At 45.1% G+C, this 11,354-nt stretch overlaps 1 long non-coding RNA gene across 2 annotated transcripts in view; it reads left to right on the plus strand.

Annotated features, from left to right (window-relative positions):
* The first annotated feature begins 199 nt into the window (after nucleotides 1–199).
* Nucleotides 200–11,354, plus strand: part of LOC103388712 (uncharacterized) — a 14,172-nt gene continuing 3,017 nt past the window's right edge. Inside the window, exons 1-3 of one of the 2 annotated variants that reach the window (XR_522537.3) lie at nucleotides 200–554; nucleotides 4,385–4,649; nucleotides 9,080–9,355. This is a non-coding gene — a long non-coding RNA (uncharacterized LOC103388712). Of the gene's footprint in view, nucleotides 555–3,245; nucleotides 4,292–4,384; nucleotides 4,650–9,079; nucleotides 9,356–11,354 lie in introns of those variants that run through there. The other variant, XR_001761003.2, reaches the window with a different exon arrangement.

Below are 11,354 nucleotides of genomic sequence, written 5' to 3' on the forward strand. Positions count from 1 at the left end.
ATAAACGTCGGCCAGGTTCACTCATTTTACAAGAAACATTACAAATACGTGAATGAGTTAACATCAAAGATGAACTCAGATAGATCCATCTAGCCTAAACGTTGAATATTGGGTTTCTTTAGTGAGAACTTCTCTCCCCACGTCCACATCTGCTCTCATTTGAATTCAGAGGGAGGAGACAAAAACAGATCTGCATCGTGTCATAAAGGGGAGGGTCTTCGTGGCAATATATGTTTTTAGACCAGGCACGTCTTGGTTCATATTCCATCTGACGGGAGGAATGGCGAGTCAGGAGTGGAGATGAGAGAGGGGGTGGCGTTCGAGACCCAAGCACTTTCGTTCACGCCGGGAAATAATGGGGATGATAATAAAACAGGGGGGAAAACCCGTCCGAGTGAAGCTGAATGGATGGAGCCAGACACACGTCACGACCAGCCGCAGCCATGAAGAGCATGCGGTCCAGCCTCCGGCTGCTCACTTGCTCTTCATCTACAGAACCGTTCGCTGCTGAGGCTTCGAGAGAAAGAACGGGGCGACGACGCAAAGGCGACCGCGTGAGTATGAACCGCTGGTGTGTGTTTTCCCTCAAAGCTGGGTAAGAAAGACCGAGAGGGATGGAGACAGAGGCAGGTGCAGGGTACTGGAGGAGAGGATGAGGGAGAAGCAGCAGCATCAGCATCAGTACACAGAGAGGACAGGGAACATGGATGCGGGGAAGACGTTATGCCGCAGATCCAGGTCTTTTTTTTTTTTTTTTTTTTACCGATTTCAGTCTGTATTTCTGGGGAGTCTCATGAGCAGCAGGAGGTAATGAGTCTTCAGAGAAAGGAGAAAACACGCCGCTGTAAGGGCTGGGGAAAAACGTGAGGAGGTTCAGCCCAGAATGTGTGTGTTTCTCCCTCTCTCTCTCTGATTTCATTTCTATATTATCAACTATATTAATTTTATTTTGCAATCACTAATATTCTGAAATGTTCGACCAATGTCCAGGACTAGTGAAAGGTCACTGATGATGTGAAGAGAGATTCGGATTCTCGGAGACTCTTCTGTGTAATTTGTGAAAATTCTTATTGAAACTTGTCCTTAGTTTATTTTAATTTAGGAGGATAACTCGTCGTTCCCACGTCCTCAATAACGCACTGTGCACATATGCTTCATTTGCGCCATTCATACTATGCCACAAAGGCCAAAAGGCGCTTCCAGCGTTGATTTCAATACACACACACACTAACGCATAGACACACACTCACATCCTCGAATGCAGTACAAGTACATACAATCACCCTGCGTGTACTTGTACTGTCTCTAGCTCTACCCAAGAGATGTTTGACACCAAAATCCGACAGAACAATTTCTTTTTTTCTCCTGTTTTTATTCTCCACATTTAGCCTTACAGGACGTCGGTCGTCCATGTGAGGATTATCAGCACACAGGCCTGCTGCCATGCATGCGTAATAAGACAAAGTGGTGGCAGTTCACACCCAGACTTAGCGGATGAAAGGATCTCAAGGCCAAATATCCAATTCACACGTGTGCGCCGAGGACGAGGCCTAAGCCCAGAACGCGTGCCAGACCACACAGAGAAGGAGAGCGGGCAATAATAAGTGAGGTGGAAGAATATTACATTAAAAACTTGAGATTTTTTGCAACAAAATGCGAGAAAGAATACACGAGTGTGAGTGTAGGCAGCAAAGATGCGGGAGAAAATATCCTGGGAGGGATGCATCTGATGTCCTTATACATTTCATTCTCTGCGTCTCCCACACAAACATGTACACACATCCGCGCTGTTATTGGACACGTGCGATGCGGAGGGAAGTGATGCTGCTCTGTTCCATGTACCCTGTGGTGTGCAGAGTGAGGTAATGTGGCAGCTCCGCGCTGTGCCTCCACCTGAAGAATAGAAAGCACCACCAGGATCCCTGGAGAGACATTCAACGGCCTCACTACTCATGGCTCAGTGTAGGAACAGTGCAGCAGGGCTGCCAGCACCGGTCAGCCGTCTGAAGGACGGAGGACACGTCTCATACACCCACAAGTGTCTGCTATCAATTAAGTCGTGTTACACTTGTGATTTGCCCCAAAGTGGTGCTTTTAAAGCAAACATCCGAAAATCATTTGTAAAGCCAGGAGTTTCAAGTCAATATATTGCCAAATGCGATATTTGTAAACCAGGAACCTCCAAGTCTTTTTAAAATTAAAATTTAGATTTTTTTTTTTAATTTAGCCACTTTGGCAGTGTATGCCTTTAATTACACACACACCTTTAATTGTACGTAAAAGTTTTGGTTTTTTTACCTATGCTAAAACTCGTGCATAATTGTTTCAATTCAAGTTGAAACACCTCAACTGGCCTGTACCACGTGGTTACAACTGACATCGTCTTGTAGAAAATATCAATTTCTCACCAATCAAGCATAATATATCCCCAGTCAATTGATTTTTCAGCCAATGGCAAAGAGGTGGGAAAAAAGTCGATGCTTCAAAAGAAAGATTTCGAAATTCATTTTTTAATAATAGGCAACGAAATTAGGGGGAAAATAGGTCGCTGCACTCACTGCGTTTAACAACCTGCAAAAAATCCGAAAGACAAATATTGGAAGCAGAGCTACGAATACGGCCGTGTTAATGAAAGGACTATTAATGATAATGGGGAAATAAGTGCAGGCTGCGTGTAATTATCTCACTCTGCCTTTCTCTTCTCCTCAGTGTCCCTCTGCACCACTGTCCAGCCTCAACATAATGGGCAAAATAACCATCACGATCACAGCATGGACTGCAGCATTATTCACCTTTATATGACATGATGCAAAGAACGTAGCCTACCATAAATACGATATAATATTAATATTATTTTCAATAATACTAATAATACGAATAATAATAATAATAAGCCTAGTAAAGACTAATATATATTTAGTGGAGATTCTTATTACAAAATAAAACATAGAATATTTTTAAAGATATATTTAAATTATTTAGTTTTATTCTTTTTGTAATATAGGTTTATATTATTCTAAATTAAAATGCAAATTGAAAAAATATATATACACACACATCGCGCTTTCCCTCTGTGTGTGTGTGTGTGTGTGTGTGTGTGTTTTCGTCTATGATTCAGTGCAGCATCATTCAGGGAGTACAGCCTCTGTGATCACAAACAGCCTGACTGTCCTTCTGGGACGGACACACAAAATACTCCTCAGTTATAATCAACAAAACATTTTAAAAAATGTATATAAATTAAAAAAAAATCTTACTAAAAAGAGCTGCTGCTGTAGCAAGAACAATGCCACAGATTTAATTTGTTGATGTAGCCTCTCTGCTAACATTTGCTGCCTTAGCCATCTTCTCAGTTGAGACAAAGATGTGGTCATCTGTGTGTGTGTGTGTGTGTTTGTATGATTTAGAGTATTCTACGTGTCACTCAAACACCCCTGTTCTCCCTCAGTATCACTTCATCCCTCTCTGCTCTCTGCTCTCTGCTCTCTGCTCTCAGACAGAGGCAGTAAAGGTGGCATTCGTGGGGGGAAGGCGCCTGCCACGACAGGGATTTGGGCACGCAGAGCAGCTTTAATTAGATGAGGCCTCATGCCATGTGGCTCCACAGTGTGTTTGAAAGGGATTGTGAGTGTGTTTGTGTGTCTATGCACAACGTCTGTGTACTCAAAGATGTATTTTTTTTGCATTTAGTTTGATATTAATTGACACTGTGGTCACAAAGACGTCACGCTCAAGATGATTTCGAGGAAACATTTAAATGTTTTTTTTCTCTAACAGCCTTTGCTCGATGCCATCTTTGTATTTCAACAAAGATCGTTCCTTGTTCTTTTGTAGTCAACTGGCTGGGATTTTGCTTAAATTCTAAACACACATTTGGAGGTGGTGTTTAAAAGACATCACCCTCCCACGGAGCCAGTCAGCGGGTGAGGTGGGTGTGCCATAAGCCTGGGAGATTGGCCAGGGAAAGGAAGGACTGGTTTGGACTGGTTTATCAACTTGTGTAATTCTTTTTTTTTTTTTTTCTTTATTGGTGCCCCTCACTGGTTGCTTGACTTTAGGGAGGATTTTACATGCAGGCATCACTCACGGGCCAATCACAGCATCGAGTACACAAAGAGAGGGTTTCTATTGGCTTAGAAAGCAAGAGGCGGGGCAAAGGGGTCTGTTGCAACATCACAAAATTAAGGGTCAGGGCAAGGATGGAAGTAAAAAAAGGCCTCAGGCCAGAAGAGTAAGATCTTTGTTCGGGCTCAGTGGTGAACCGTCGTTCGTTTGTTTTTCGTCCAGACTTGTATGAAAAACCCCCTCAGATCTCTTTGAATCAAAAAGATGGAAACATGCACTGCGATAATGTTTTATTAACCGTTTTCTCCTCTGGTTATAGGTCAGAATGTGGCCTGTTATACCTCGCCTGCAGCTTGAGAGGACGGGTAGCCTTAGGGGTTGGCTGTTATCTTTGGTTATCTAGCTGTATGAGTGATGTACATTCTTCATAAAGCTAGATAACCGAAAGTAACAAGAATCCCATTACACACCTGAAAAAGGCATGAAGACCCCGACTGCAGTAAAGAAAAGAGACGAATTAAACAAAAAACAAGAATGACACAAGTGAAGGTTTCCGCGGACATGGAAGAGGAACACATCGACAGGTAAGGTTTTCATTTGGCGTCACTGTTTGGTTTCACTGTTAGGTGTAAATTAAAATCTTGGGTAAAGGCGTTTGCTGCTTAGACTTGCAGACGACTGCACCAGTACGGCTTTCTGCAGCCGGTGGTATAGATCCTTAGCAGTGCAGTTGGTGCAACCGGATCACTTTTTAATCTAATAAGCCCCATGATCCTTGTGTGTGGGGCTGCACGTCGAGGCTTACAGGCAGCGTCACATGTCTGGGAAGTGATGGGCATGCTGAAAAAAGGCCCACACTGACTTCACCAAAGCCAGAGGACTTTGACAAGTCGTTTAACAAGTCCCAGTTTTCTAGCTTCTCCATGAATTTCAGCTTTGCCGCCAGCATCATTGGCACCAAGAGAATATCTGATGTAAAAAAAAAAAAGTTGGCCTTTTATATCACAGGAGCTGCATACGGTGCCATGAATTATACATATGTTCCGACTTGGATAGGATTGTGCAAGTTAAGAATACTCCCTCTTGGAGTTAATCCGGGCTCCCAGTCCCCCGCCGGCACCTAAGTGAACAGGCAAGGATTTGTTTGAGAGCAGTTTTGTTAAGTTAGCTCTTGTTGATTTTTCTCTCCTCCTTCCCACCTACTCTATTCTGCCTAAAGCATGAAAAGATGTTTGATTTGGGGTCCTGGCTGTTGTTTGATTAGACGTGACAGTTGGCTTGGTTGTGAATGGACCGTGGCAAAGCCTCCGTTGCACGAGGTGCTGCCATGTGGAAAGGCCTGATGGGATCTCGCTGAATGCTCCTGTGTGTGCGCAAGCAATCCTAGAAGGAGGGGAGTGGTCAAGAAGCAATCAAGCAGAAGGTGCCCACAGTGACAAGGTCCACAAGTGAGCCATGGAGAACAATTTCAGCCTTTAGGTTCCTTGGCTGGTCTCATGGTGAGGAGTAATTGGTCAATCAGATCCTCAAACTTGAGGTTCCTGATGGCTGATTGAAGGTGTGATTTCTTTTCTGTCCATCAAAGATAGAGGGTCACTCCTGCTGAGAGAGGCCACTGAAGATTGTTCCCAAGGTCTTAAGGCTGTAGAGCTGCAAAGGCGAGCAGTGAACTCCAACTGCAAAACCTGTATCATGCGGCGCTTTGGTGTTTCAACATAGCGTAGCAAAAGTGGAGCTAAAATTTCCTTTAAATCACACACACCTCATACTGTCTCCTTGTCCTGGCCCACACTTGTGGCTGCTGCATTGCAGGTGTTTATCGTAACATTTGAGCTTCTGAATTATCTTTCCTTGACACCAAGTGACCGCTTCCTCTTGGGAAGACAAAGTTGTACATTCTAATCTTTCTGGGTTTTTTTTTTTTTTTTTTGGTACAAAAACTGTGCTCACAGCGTCTGCTTTTGGTAGATCTGAGCTGGAGTGCATCTACAGGCAGGTCATGAATTTCATAAAGCAGGCAGCTTTTGTGTGGTGTAAAGATAAACACTCTTCCTTTTGCATCTTTTTCTGTGTCAGCTACAGTGTTGGGGGTGTGTGGGAACTGAAGTCTGGGACAGATTGTGTTTATACCATAAGCAGTGCCCTGGGAAACGCATGTCATGGTGCAAATGCTTTGTGCTGGCTCTGTGTGTGGCACAGTTATATCACTAACACTTCACACTGGGGACCCCAGAGACGGGATTGTCTTTGCGTCTGCAGGCCTGCAAGTAGCACAGAGATGGGAGAGCTCCTAAAAACTACCTCAGGGCTTCTGCTCACTCCTTTTTTCTGTGTCCCTCGGTGGTGTCTGAAATAGAAAAGGGGGCGTGAAGAAAAAGTTAAGGAAAGAAACCAAGGAGAGCAAAGCGAATAAGGAGGAAGGGAGGGGAAGGGAGGTGGTGGGTTTATCTTAGCCTTAATGCACTAGGCAAGCAGATTTAGATTCAAAGTGTCAAATAGAAAAACAGCCATTGTGGCCGGGTCCTGTGTGCCCCCCCACCAGTAGACTTTACAGTCAATAGAACTAGTGCACTTGTCACTAAGGAACAATGCACGCCTTTGCCTCCCTTTCAGCTCTGCCAGGTTGGAGCAGCCAGACAGTTTTCTGAATAAGTTCCAGTGACTCTTGGCCTCTTGTTCTCCCCCTGTCTTTCTGTTGAGAGGGACACACCAACAGGGTTCGGAAAATAGCTTCACTGTTGGCCATAGGCAGAAGGCCAGACCTCGCTTTTCGCCTACCACACAGACTTTCCCACCACCCCACACAGTAGTCCCCCAGAAAAAAAGACGATGTTTTCAGCAGCCACAGAAGTCAAAGGGCCTCCCCAGACAAAGGAGGTTAAGTTTGGCAACAGGTGTACGCTGACTGTGTTAGGACCACATGGGCTGACGCTGGTCAACTGACTCACTGCTCTGTTTTGGGAGATAATGAAACCTTTGTAATCATTGTTTTGACAAAAGGCAGCAAACCACGCCGATATTATGTGTTGATGGTTTTTAACAAATCTTGCTTTCTCTGGTGAAATTCAGTAATGTGTTAAGATCCTGTGCTGTGCTCACCCAAGGGAGAAAGCTGAGGGCAAACAACGTGGGTCCAGGCAGGAAGGAATAAGAAATGTTAGCCAGTTTTGTATAGCACCAAAGCATGGCTACATTGTCACACAGGGAACACAGGCAGTGATGTTTTAAGAGAGGCTTTCAAAGAGTTTGACCGGAGTCTTTTCTTTGCATACCTTTCTAGCATTTTCAGCCACAATAAATGGAGCCATTAAGCAGCAACACAAACAGAGCCTCTCTCACAGCCAGAGCAACACAGTGCATGCATTTGTTTGTTTCACTTGTTAATAAAGCGTTTACTAAGAGCCTCTGTCCGCAGGAAAAAAAGCCAATTCTGTTCAAATGACTTGGCAAAGCATCCGATGGAGAGTCTGTTCAGACTGAAGCTGCTCCCTCTGCCATTGTCTAGCTCTCTCTCACACACCTACAAGTCCGGAGAGAGCACACAATTTCATTGTTGTGTGAGCTGTTAATATCAGAGGCTTCACAATGGCGCCTATTCGCCATATTTGCATAAGGCACTTTTCCAACAAGGACCCGGAGAGGGCTTGAAAGCTGGCCCACTCCACTGCCAATGGCAAAAAAATGTCAAGTGCCAATTAGGAGAGGTTTGCCACCATTCAACACTTCCCCACCCACCACTGTACTCCTTCCCTTCCCGTTTATCCGCCGCAACTCTCTCACACTCCAGGTCACCCCTGTTTCTAGCACCTTATTCCAATTTCAGTCGCAGCTTTCCCCTGCTGACACCCAGAGACAAAGGCTGGCTCCCGCCTCGGTGGGATTCACAGAGGTAACAAAATGAGACAGTGTGCTCTGAGCAGTAATTAGTCAGCTGTCTTTGTTGATTCTGTTGAATAGAAGGGTTCAGGAACTATGTTACTAATCCTGTGAGACACAGACTTAGCCAACAACAGGATTTCTGATTTTAGCTAGCTGGGCATGTTGGGCAGGCTTATTAAAATGGGAGGATTCTGCTGAAGATGAGGCTGATTTTACGTCACAACATCCTGTTATAGCCACATGCAGTGTAACAGCATCGAGACACACAATGATTTTCTCCACGCTAGCCTAGCTCATCATTTTGCACGGACGCTCAGAGAATACTGAGCAGCACATTATTAGAACATCTCTTTGAAAGTATTTGAACTGAGAACCCGCTTTGAGTCAGCTGCTACAGCTAAACTAAAAAACTATTAAGGTGGGATTTAGCACAGCTACGTCAAATCCAAGTTAGCTTATCTGGTGAATGTCAATACTGCTGAACAGCTGTTTACACTTTAGCCCATTCAGGAGTATCTCAAATGTTCTTATCCGCGGACCCTGAGATACAGAACATATGGTGACAGGAATGGAGATCAGAGTCAAGACTGATCGTAAACCTACGGGACACCTAGTGCAATGTTTGGCAACTCTTTTGGCACAGGAAGATGTGAAAAAATATAATGTTGTTAAAATAAAGGACAAAGGCAGAATATTCATTTTTTTAAATTAAGTTGTGACACATTAAACAAAAGTAATCATGTTTGTCCAATTGGGCTGCTGTGGTGTTGAACAGGGCATTTACCTAACTTACCGCCTCCTGCCACTCAAAAGGATTTTTCTCTTGTCCTTGTCTTTCTTTCATTCTTTCATTCAATGTCTGTGTCGAGATTTTTTTCCTTTCCCACCCTTGATTCTCAGATGGTTGGATCTGATTTGCATACATTTGCATAATGAAAGTCATTTGCATGCTCAGGGGCAGACTGTACCATGAGAACAGACATGAAAAGGTGTGTGTGTGTGTGTGTGAATGCACTGTGCATACATGCATTTGTGTGTATGTGTATGGCCTGAGTGTTTATGCTGTACATGTGATGCCAACGCAGGTTTGGGCAAAATGTACGTTCTGATTTTCTGTACGTCTACTTCTGTGCAGGCTAACACCACCAGACCAGTGAAGGAGAGCTGGCAAAAGGAGACTGGAAAACAGAAAAGGAGGGGGAGGAGGAGGGGTTGCTGTTGATCTGCCTCCCCTCTCTCCTCACCCTCCTCTGCATCGCCTCTTTCCTCCACCTCCTCCTCCTCCCCGCTTCCTTCTCCTCAGCTTCATCCTTAGCAGTGCCCTTTTTCCTGTACAGCACAACGCAGCCTGCGCCACCATCTTAGAGCAACGCTGGCATGAAATGGAAGTGGAAAAGACCCGTCGGTGCAGGTAACACACCAAACCCGCCTCGCAATCCATGCTGCCATCTCGACCCTCCATACACCCATCCTCCCAGCTCTCCGTGCCCTCGTCGCTCATTTCCAGCTGTACACACAAAACGTTTTAATCACCTCCGACGTGTTTGTTAATTGCGCGAACGTAGAGACACGCTGATAGATGAAAGGGAGGGTGAGCCAATGTAGGCGGGGCATGTTTTTGTATTTGTGTACACATTAAATCTATCAGGACACATTCAGTAAGCATCTGTCCTCCAAGGATTTTCTTTCCCGTTTGGGAATTCTTACGCCATCCTCACAGAGGTGCCCCGTCATGGCGGCAGTGGCAACCATCTTGGAGAAACGACACAAATCATTCCTGTCTGACAATCAACACTCATATTTTTGTGTTATATTTTGTTTAGTCCTTTTTTTTTCTTTGTGTTACAACACGTTCTAGATTTAATTCAAAGAAAGCTTAATGTTTCTCTTCAGCAACTTCAAAGAAGCTGAAAGAAGATTTCGAGGTCAAGTGAAAACAGTCACCACTGCAGTGTGTAACACAGAGCAGCAGAAAGACATAACATAAAAGACTTAAGCTAGTGAAAAAATTAGTAAAGAATAGGCTTTATTTATGAAGGTATAAAGTGGGGTCTTAAATCCCCTCTGAAATTCTGTTCTATCATCGTGAGTGTTTGGGATTTCTCGTTGCTCAGACAAGCAAAATATTGTTCTCCCACAGCAAGCTTATTGTGGTTTAACATTGTTCCACCTCTTTAAACCATCTTAAACCAAAACTCATATAAGCTTCTGCTGGACTTGGGTCAGTGAGACAATGCATGCCATTGTCCGTGAAACTGAGACGTTCATTTGTTACTATCTGATGTTAGCCATCTAAGGCCTTCCGAAAATATGGTGCCAGAAATCTGCTGATAATACTTGTTAAAGGATGTTAGGAATGACGGCAGGATTTTTGCCCTGTTGAAAAAGAACAAAAAACTGGCCATAGTTTTAAAGAGTTAAACTTTTACTTCCACACAGACAACCCCAAAGTGGTTCTTGTTCCCTAATGAGGTCACATTAGGCTTTCTGTTTTCAATTTTTGATGATGCCATCTTTAAACATGGAGGCGTCGCTTGGCTTTCCTGAGAAGTTCCGCAGTAACTGTGTCAAACCCAAGATGCACTAATCACAGCCAGGCCTCAGTAAACAGGTGGTAGATTGAGCGAAAGGGGGTCGGGGTCGTTCTCAATTTACTGTGTAAATTATGCAGAGCCCAAAACAATACAAACAGTAGACAGTGGAGTGGCTGGCGTTGGCTAATGAGATGATGAGAAGCCTGGGAGCTAGCTGAGGTGAGGGGGTGGGCACGGCCAGCAGCTTGTGTGTCTGGATCTGTGTGTGTGCGTGTTTGTGATGGACCAGTGTGAGGAGCTCTGGCAGGGGAGCAGACACTGTCCCGTCTACACAAACCCCACCATCAGACTAGAGAGGGTAAAAGAGGGGGTAGCAGGCAGCTGGGGCACCCTGCCCCCATTGTGCCGGCAAGCGCACCAGCCTTGGGAACCTCTGTGGCAGAGCCCCCCTCCCAACCCTGGCACGTTGGGGCCCCCCAAAAGTCTGGCTTCAAACCCCCATCACCACCATCTCTTCCTCGCTCTTGTCTCCTCAGCCACTACCACTCCTCCCACTCTAATGTGAGGCTGGGGGCCTGGGAAGGACTTCAAGTTCACGGCCAGACCTCCTATTGAGCTGACAGCCTGACTGTTTGCTCAATTCGGCTCCCTATTCAGGGCTGAGCTGGAGGAGGGAGCGCAGAGAAAGGGGCTGCAGGATTGTAGGGTGGGGGTGTTGCCAGATACGACATGGTAGCGCTGTTATAGCCATTCATTCAGCAGGGGGAGACGAGTAATGAGAGAGGGAGCCGGTGAAGAGGGATCGGGGCTTCGAGACGGCGTGCATAAATGAAAATGAGGAATCCAGGCTCAAAGTTTGCTTTGAGCAGTGTGCGC

Source organism: Cynoglossus semilaevis, chromosome 13 (genome assembly GCF_000523025.1).
Source record: "Cynoglossus semilaevis isolate Cse_v1.0 chromosome 13, Cse_v1.0, whole genome shotgun sequence".
Taxonomy (NCBI): Eukaryota; Metazoa; Chordata; class Actinopteri; order Pleuronectiformes; family Cynoglossidae; genus Cynoglossus; species Cynoglossus semilaevis.